The sequence below is a fragment of the Parasteatoda tepidariorum genome, chromosome 4 (assembly GCF_043381705.1).
Source record: "Parasteatoda tepidariorum isolate YZ-2023 chromosome 4, CAS_Ptep_4.0, whole genome shotgun sequence".
Classification (NCBI taxonomy): Eukaryota; Metazoa; Arthropoda; class Arachnida; order Araneae; family Theridiidae; genus Parasteatoda; species Parasteatoda tepidariorum.
This window is the reverse complement of record NC_092207.1, coordinates 2,196,628-2,206,953: the sequence shown is the minus strand read 5'-3', so window position 1 is coordinate 2,206,953 and position 10,326 is coordinate 2,196,628. Positions and strand designations below refer to the sequence as shown.

The following is a 10,326-nucleotide window of genomic DNA, read 5'->3' as shown; positions in this document are numbered from 1 at the left end:
ATTCTCACGAAAACTGTCATTTTTCAGTTCATAAAATCCCAAAAAAGTAAATGGAATAAAAAGCTCTGAAACTTTTTATATTAATAGAAATATGTAATGGCATTATAAAGAAAGTATATATCCTATAAATTATACTTAATATTTAAATTAATTAATTTTTTAAATAATTAATTTATAATTAATTAATTTATAATAATTAATAATTAATTAATTAATTTAATAAATAAATTAATTAATTTAATAAATTAATTTATTAATTTTTTAATTTATTTTTCAAATTAATTAATAAGTAAATTAATTATTTTCACTATTTAAAAAGTGAGGGAATGACACTAATAGTGAGGGAATGATATTTTATTTTAATACATGTTTTTATCTAAGTTACATCTACCTAAAGTTTGAAAATGATAACATACTAAGTATATCTAATATTTATTATAATTTAGTCTTATATATTTAATAGTTTTTACAGGTTTGGGAAATAAAATTGGCTGGCACGATTGAACAAAAAAAAATTTAATAATATACTCATCTTGAATCATTCCCTCACTTCAGCGTCATTCCCTCACTTTATACACTAGTGAGGGAATGACGAATTCAATAAAATTTAAAAATAACAGTTAGGCCTAATTAATTTCTGAAGTCAATCGCATACAATTATATTCATACAAGAAAGCAACCAGGATTCTTTTTGTGTAAATATAATTTGCCGATATACAGAGCTTTGAGATTTTAAAAGAGCAGTTGCTGAAAATTTAAACAGTTGAGCAAGTTGAAGACGAGGCAGTTCTTGGTTATCGCCACAAGCTTGTTGTTGAGATTGCACTTTTCTGTTGAGACTAGGTGCCTTTTTGTGTTCGTTTCTTAATTTCAAAGAACTAGTAAAACATGAAGATACAAAACAAAAAAGTGAATAATAATATGAGCCCTACTAGCTGTATTTGTATGAAAACGAGGAAATTTATAAATAGCGAATCCTTAAAAGCACGTTAGACTCTTATCCCTTTCTTAATGGTAAGTTAATACTTGGGTAAATTTGATCAGGATATAAATAGTTATCCCCTGAAAAACCGAAAAGTAATTTATTTGTAGCCGCTTATGTAACAATTAATAACAAAATGTTAAAACAAGCAATGATAATACTTACCTATAATAACAAATGAGTTCACGTCGCTTAAAACGTAATTGATCTCAATCGAAGTACAGGCGTGTAAGCCCTGGACGAAATTTAATTTTTTTCACAGACTCGATCTATGGCCCTCAAAATAATAAAAATATCTGAAAAAAATGGCCCCAATAGTTTAGTCAGCGGATGAAAATTAGGAGTCCAAAAGAAACACGAGGCGGAGGGAGTAAAAGGACCTATTGTTAGGGGTAAAATTTTCTGATTCTCATTAACTTCCATCCATTCTTTTGCTTATATAGACAATCATTTAAGACAAGATGAGATGAGATAAACCATAAATGTCAGACGCAACCGATGTTTACGTGAATATTGTTTTTTCTTCAATCTACAGTACTGATGGCTAAAAAATATTTTTGGGGAAAATGAAATTTTTATGAATATTTTAAATCATTTTCCATAACATAAAAGACGAACTTTTAACAAAAATGAAAAAAAAAAAGTCAAGAATTGTACTTATCCATTTCCGGGTCCGGACAATTGTGCAACAGGATTTGCAAGACATCATCCAGACTTGCCATCAAAATTTAAAAGACACCATCCTACAAGAAACAGGATCAAATATTACAAATCAATTTAAAGAATATATAAAGAATAATAAGACTAATACCAATAAACGAAACAACCATTACCAATAAAATTAAATTAAAAACTGTGCAATGTTGGATAGCTGGATAGTCATTGATATAAACTGAGATAAATAAAAAAAAAAAAACTGATTTTTTTTAGAATTTTTTTTACTTTACTTAAAATCTGCTTTTCGTTTGATTCATTTAAAGATATAGGTCCCAAATTTAAAATAACTAAACCTTTAGGAAACATTTCAGAAAATCTTTTTATAACTATTTAAATTTTCTATAAACAATTTAAAAAAACATCTTTTATATTATAAATATTACATTATAAAAAATGAACATTAACTCATTTTTATAAATATATGCTTATACATTACAATTCCAGTCTTTGCGCAAATTAATATCTAATAATGCTGGTAAAAGTGCGATTTCCCCTTGACCCTATGCTATAAGTTCAGGTAAAAAAAAAATCCAACTTTATTAGCGTTAATGATTTTATGTATATATAAAATAAACATTTTATAATCCTATGACTCCCTAAATTTTAATTTAAGGAAGCATAAATTACATCAACATTTTTAACTGTCAAAGCCTCCAGACACTCTAGCTATATAAAGCACTTAGTTACAGCCTTAGTTATAAAGTACTTACTACACCCCCCTCCCTGACGGTTCAACGCTGAACTAACTAGCTGGAGACTCGCAGATCAGAACACTATTGCAGTCACAAGCAGTCCATAGTAGTTTGACCCTTTACCCACAAATTTGCTTATTATTGCCACAATATTGTTTTGTTAATCGAATAAACCCTTCCCGGGGGGAGGAGGAACAGAGACTGTTCGAGACAAACTAAGTTTCCCTAAGTTTAAATTCCAAATGTAGTATTCTCAGAAAATATTTCTACTTTTACAAGCATCGAGTGCGCATTCTTATTTAATATTATATCATATTTTTTTTTGTAAATAAATAATCGATCGATTTATATTTATTCATAAAATTAATTATTAGAATATTATGCAAATAATATCTGGCAATTTTTTAAATAAAATATTATAAATTTAAAAATTGTTAAAGTTTACTTAATGCGTAACACATTAAAAGTGATGCATTACTAAGTTGTGTTATTTAAAATATGTCAATTGAAATTATTAAAAATGTGAGTGATTTTATTTCCATTATTCGTCCGAAATAAATATTCTGTGTTGAGCAGTATAGGCTAAATACCAAATATTTGTATGTTACATCTCTAAATTAGTAGCAGCAATTGTTGAGCAGAATCTTGTATCTATTTACAATTTAAAAACTTCTTGGAAAGGTTTTTAGCAATAATAGGACCCTATTTGCACAAATTCACAAAAGCAGGACTCTGGTTGAAAAAATGTGACTTAACGTTCATTTTATATTCACAAATTATGAATAGTTTTTTCACAATTTTACAAAACCAGGACCTTTCACAAAATGTCTGGACAGACCCTTGCATTTGTACAATGCTTTGTTAGTATGGCCAATAAAAAGTTTGCACTATATAGTACTCCATTGTGCGGGGCATGTTCCTATTTTTATAAGTTTGGCGACGAATCCGCGGAACATTCTACTCGATTCTTGCATAACTCCGTCCATCTATCACTTTGAGCTGCGATGGCTCAGGGGATAGAGCGTTCGCCTTCCAATGAGGTGAACCAGGTTCGTATTCCGGAGATGGCTGGTCGATACGAATCTGCATCCGGCTTACAACGACCACAGTGCTGACGGAAAATATCCTCATTGGTAGAAAGATCATGGGCAAGAGTCCCTTTGCCGTCAGGCTAAGCGTGGGAGGTTTTCGTGGTCTTCCTTTCCATGTAACGCTAATGCGGGTCGGTTCCATCAAAAAGTCGTCCACGAAGGAAAATTTCTCCCAATACTTGATCCAGGAGTTCCCTTGTCTTCTGGATTTGGTTCAAAATTACAAGGCTACGGATTTGAACATTAGAAGTCGCAAACCCGAAAATCGGGTCCGCTGTTCAACAACGGTTATAAGATAAAATCTATCACTTTGAAACTCAGCTTCCAGACCAAAAATTTTATCGTCAAAATGGTCACTAAGGTTACTTCCAAGACGGCAAAAGTGTGGCCAAACTGATACATAACGCGTTATTTTCTCTCAAAATTACGTTAGAATCACGCCCCAGTCTTGCAAATTTTTTAACTAATCTATTTATTTAGGGTCGGTCTGAAACATTTAACTCATAACAGAAGAATCTTTACAAATTTAAGATAGATTTGCTAATTTGTAACAATACTTTGTCAATTAAATATTATTTCAAAATTTAATGAGGACGATTAAAAATGACTGATAAGCTGCATTAATTATACAGTCCCATACTAAGTATGCTTTAGTACTAATTATTTAATAATAAAAAAATAGCAAGTGTGAATAAAAATAAATAAAATGCTTTTATGCCAATTATTTCAGGATAATGGAGCTCTAAATATAACATGTTTCTTAACAGAATATAGCATTAAATAAAATATTATAGGTACATCTAAAAATATATCTTCGAAAGAAATTTAAAAAAACACGCTCGAATTTTTTTTTTTTTAAACTGTTTTTTAAAACCGGCCAACCCTTTTTACAAAGCTAGTTTTTTTAAACCGCTTAACACTGATTATAAGCAGCATTATTGTCTTAAATTTGGATTGAGAATATAGGTTCGATGATATTAAATTGTTGAAAGCGCTTTTCAAATTGATCTTGAAGTAATTGGAGGTTGATGACAAATGTTATTAAGACAGTTTCACTGTCATCTATCATTTTTCTCGTGTTTGGAAAATGTACAAGAGACTTCATTTTCAAATGTGATATCCAGAATACTAACTTAGTTCTGAACGAGTTTATAACCCTTATCATTCTTGCTATAAGTTTGTCTTTTCCCTGGAGCTCCAAGTTTAAATTATTTAGTTTTTCAATCATGTCTGTTACGAAACATAAATCTCCTAGCCAAAGAGGATCTCTTAGTTCTAAAAATATTTGATTTTTGGCTGCAAGATAATTTTTTATTTCTTCGATTAAATGTATAAATCTATCAAGTACTTTGCCTTTACTGAGCCAGCGTACTTCAGTATGTAAAATGAGGTCAGCATCATCAGGATTTCGTAACAGGGCCTTGAAAAGTCAAAGTACAAAGGAGCTGCTAGAATTAAGTTAACTATTTCGGTAATAATTATTATTACGTGTAACAATTGTACTAATTTACCGCATTAATTTTTGCATATCATTTTATGGGAAAATTGAAATATTTTATCGTTGGGCACAAGCAGCGGGCGCACCTAGACCGATCGACGGGTGCCATGGTCTATAACCATTGTAACTCAGACTCGACTGTTATCACTTGCGTTGAACTGCTTACTCAAGTTTGAGTTTACGACTATCGATGTTCAACTCCTTAACGTTTTAATTTCGAACTTAATCCAGGAGATCAGGGAACTCCTGAAGCAAGCTTGGGAGAATTTTGCTTTTGTAGAAGACTTTTTGGATGGAACTAACCGCATTTGCGTAACATGGGGAAAAAAACCACGAAAATCTCCCACGTTTAACCTGACGGCAAAGGGACTCTAAGCCATGATCCGTCTACCATTGAGGATATTTTACGTCAGCACTGTGGTCGGTGCGAGTCGGGTGCGGAATTAGCTTCAAACAAATTCGTTTTCTGCGGCACCTTTGTAAGTGCTAATGGAGACGCAGTTTTTTTTTCAGCACAAAAATTTTTAGCATGGAAGGAGATGTAATTTTCGATCGCAATTTTTATAGATTTTTCCTTTTTTTTCGATCCGATTCCTTTTTTTCGATTCGAGTTTTTTTTTAAATTTTAAGCTTTAAATAACACAAAAGCTTGAATTAGCGATACTGCGTGGAACCCAAACGATACTGTGTACTTCAGATAGCAAAACCGCATTTGTATACTTTGACANTTTTTTTTTAAATTTTAAGCTTTAAATAACACAAAAGCTTGAATTAGCGATACTGCGCGGAACCCAAATGATACTGTGTACTTCAGATAGCAAAACCGCATTAATATAGTGCAATTATAGTGCAAAAATGAAATCGCTGATTAATCGTCACACCCGATCTTTTTTTAAAAGAACCAATAAGTAAAATAGAAAAAGTTATTAGATTACATAGAGCGCAAAATAAGTAAATGTAAGAAAAACTGTTTAAAAAAATAGAATTTATATCAGGGATTTTAACAAGATTAATAATGATAAATTACAAACTTTGAAAACTGTGAAAACGAATTTAATGAGTTCAAACTAATTTCTATTTGAGGAAATATTATTTAGAGGCAAAAATGGCAAAAAATATCATTAAAGATGGAAAATTTTTAAATTCTTCGTTGAATTTTATTAAATTTTAAGCTTTAAATAACATAAAAGCTTGAATTAACGATACTGCGCGGAACTCAAACGATACTGTGTACAGTCAGCAAAAAAAAAAAGATATCACCCTGAATAACTTTTGTTCTAATGATCGGATTTTCACGATCTAANTTAAAAACAAGGAACGAAATTAGTAACAAAAATATTACTAGAGTAACTAGGAACGTTGAAGTTTTTTTCAACCCAGAAAATAAATACTCGTTATCTAAACATTTAAAATGTCACATAAATCAAAGCATTTAAAGATGCAAAACTCAAAACGTATTTCTTTACAAAGAACAAAATACGTTCAATGCTTTAAAACCTTCAAGTGTATAAAATAACTTGAAATGAAGCTAAAGTTATCATAAATATAAAAACAGAACATTAGTCAACTTATCGTAAAAATAGCAATAGTTAGATAGTTAAAATAACATACGTTATAATATAATACGTAATTAAATAATACATAAGTTAAATAAGTTAATACAGAAAATAAAAAATTACTTACTTTCAAATGAAAGATTAAACACGCAATCCATGCTTAAGTTATTCTTAACAAAAGACAGACAACACGAGAACTGAAATAGAAAATGCTTTTCAGAATAGCACATCAAAACATTACATAAATAGAACATTTTCAGAACATCAAAAAAGAAAAATCAGAACTAGTGACGCAACAGAGCAGTCACCTAAATCAATTAAATCCCAATTCTAAACATAGTTACAAGATAAATAAAAAGAAATAGAAAAGCAAATATAATAAATGCAGAAACGAAGTAAATCCAAAACATTACCTTAAATCTTCTCGAATTATTAAAAATCTAATATCTGACGCTCCTTCAGATAGATAATAAAAGCCCAAATAGCACAAATAAAGCACAAATAAAAGCACATAAGCACAAATAAAATTTCTGAACTGGAATAAAATTGAGCTAAAAGCTTAAATAGAGGGCTTTTGTATTAAAGTGCGTTCTTACTGCAGTGTTGTAGTGCGTTTGATTTGTTAGTTACCAAGGATGGGCCCGAAAATGGATGTGAGCAAGGAAATATTTATTATACTGGATAATTTAAAGAAGTTAACAGTTAATAAATTTAAAAAATTAATATTTATTTAAGAGAAAAAAATAGAAAGGAGAAAGAAACATGAATTGCCTGTTTCGCACATAATTTTAGCCACAGATTTGCCCGACATGGATTTGCGCGGGAAAAAATTATATAAATTAACAAAGAAATATTTTGGTAAATATATCTACAATAATATACGATTAACTCAATGATATTATATAACAAATTTTATTACTTTAGTTAGGAATCTATTGTTTTTAATCAAATTTCGAACGGGTTTTTCGATTTGTTTTTTGGATAAATAAAGTTTCATATTAATGTTCCCGATCATGCTTGGTATTTATTTATCGACCCACTGAAGGGATGAAAGGCTGAGTCAGCCTTGCCCGGCCCGAGGAACGACATCGCGAAGCGCTACCGCTCAGCCACCGGGCGAAGTTTTAAGATGATTAAAAATGTTGACTACGCATTAGTATTAATAATTATAAAATATATATTCAAAAACTAGATCATAAATTAAAAGCGATGAAATAGAACGATAATAAATTAAATTTTGAAAACGATAATAAATTAAACTTTAAAAACGATAATAAATTTAACAGTGATATAGTTACGATAGGTGATCTAGCTACGCCACTGATGTTGTTTCTGTTTTTTTGTTCTTTGACATAATGTTCCTTTTTGTATCGCTTTCTTATGTTTAAAAATTAAAAAGTTAGGTCTTATAACGATATTTTTTTCTTTTTCTATAATATTTATTATCCTATATCCTATAATACTTTTCCTATAATAATTTATTAATTTTAATTGTTCTATCATGTCTCACTGCTCGGACATTCTGAAAGGGAAAATTATCGCCCTTTATGAAGACGGAAAATCAATCCGAGAAATAAGTAGATCACTCAGTATTACTTATTATACAGCTAGAAGATGGTGTTTGAGGTAAATAAATTATGTCTATAAGTTGAAAGTTCATAATTGAAGGGTATATAATTTGAATTAAATTCCTTATTGCTTAATTGGCAGCAAAGCTGTAATCCGCATCTAATTTTAGTTTTATATCCGGATTTTTTTATGCATTATAGTAAAAGAATTAGTTTCTCAAAACTTTTTGCATTATTAACTTTCTAAAGGACCATTTTTTTAGTAAATTTATGTTAAACTATACTTGAAAATGAGATTTTTTTTTTGTTAAAAAAAGTTTATGGAGTCTTTTATTTTTTATAGTTTGCTTAAAACTAATTTGATTTTTAAGACTTTTGATGGGTCGTGAAATCGTACTTATAGTAAAGTAATTTATCATTCTGCGCTTATAAATAACCAAATTTATAAATTATGTTTGTAATTAGAAATAAACTCAGAAAAAATGATGAATTGAAGGAGTACTTATTGCAGAGGACAAAATATTTCTCGAGTTTCGGCCTCCCTTCTTGGCCCCCCACCACTCTTAACTATTTCCAGCATTTATAAAAACAAATCTCTTCATTTTTTTTTAAATTTCTGAAATTATTAGAAGATGGCAGCAGAAATAATAGAAAAAATAGATTAGGGATAATATTTACATATTAATGATGTTAGTAGAAAATATTCTTTCCACCGCCTTTTATAAGATATAAATGCTGAGTGAAATAAATTATCTGAAACAAATTCGTATGTGGTCAATAACGTATACGGTTTAATTTTTACTGTGTTAAATTAATAATTTAACTTCTCGATCAATAAGTCAATGACATTCATTGGTTAAATAATTTGTGGCTTAATTAATAGAAAAACTTTAAATATAATCGAAATGTTTGAATTTCTTCCAATAGGGATTTAACTTTGAAAATATTGTAAAACATAAATTAGCCATAAAACGTCTCATTTTAAAATTTAAAAATTATATGAAACAAATAAATGTCTTATAAATTTATATTTTAATTATTTAATATAAATAAATTATTTAGTGTAGTCTAGCAAACTTTTATTTATCTTTACCTACCAGTCTTATCAAACTCATCAATTTTAACATCAAATTTCAAATTACGCTTAGGTATGTAGAGGACTCCTTAATTAAGCTAAATTATTTTTCGCGATTCGCCGAAGCATTGCTAGAGATGTGCTTCTTGAAAAAATTATTTCAAATCTTAAAAAATGTTAATTTTTTTAACTATCTAATGTATGTTAATTGTAAAAATTTTTAAAAAATGTCAATATTTTGGCTCAAAGAAACACATATTGCAGCGATGAATAGAGTTTAAATAGCAAGGTTCGAGAATTTAAAAAAAAAGTAAAAAGATAATAATTCATAAAGATTTAGTTTTCGCTTGCTTACTAGGGTTAGGGTTTTTGCTTCTTCTTGGTAAAACTGAAGACTAATGTAAGAATTACATTAGTAATCATTTAAAAAAGATACACATGCTTTGTAACATTTGTAAAATATCAAGTAAATTAGAATTTTTAACGAAGTTAGCTACCTACTAATATAAGAGTTCACTCTTGAGACTACCGATCACACATAAAATATCCCACAATCTTCCCTACACGGGGGCCAATGGGCCAATTAACTATAAAATAATTGGTTGCTTTAATTTTTCAATAGTATACATTTAATAACGGAAATAATAATTATTTTGAATCATGCTTTATATTTCAAGAGGGAACAGTTCACATAATCGTATCGAATATAAAAATTTGTCTGAAAAGGATAAGAGTAACTTCCTTTAATATTTATTTTTGAACATTAAAATATATATAGATCAATCTACTTCGTTAAGAAAATCCATAATCATGAAAATAAACAATTTATTTTATTCATATTAAAATAAAATATTCGTAAAAAATTTAGGTCAAGAACAGGGGACGTTTCGAGGAAAGAAGGCAGTGGTCGGCCCAAACTATCTAATAGAGCTGAAGACGAATGCGTTGTTGCATATGCAGAAACTAACCCAAGAGTTACAGCTAAGATGATTCGTGACGATATGCGATTACCAGTAAATATAAAATTGTTTTAAAATTTGTAATAATTCGTAAATGTGTTAGCAAAAATATTTATATATATATATATATATATATATATATATATATATANTTCTCTTATTAAGTATTTTCTAAAATAAGTAGCCTC

The 10,326-nt window shown here is 29.1% G+C and overlaps 1 long non-coding RNA gene across 1 annotated transcript; it reads right to left on the bottom strand.

The window, feature by feature from the left end:
* Window positions 1–241: 241 nt before the first annotated feature.
* LOC107439353 (uncharacterized) lies at window positions 242–7,055 on the bottom strand. The gene is made up of 3 exons (XR_006226768.2): window positions 6,950–7,055; window positions 6,664–6,733; window positions 242–1,725 (listed from the first exon to the last, which is right to left on the bottom strand). It is a non-coding gene; the product is annotated as an uncharacterized lncRNA (long non-coding RNA).
* Window positions 7,056–10,326: the final 3,271 nt, after the last annotated feature.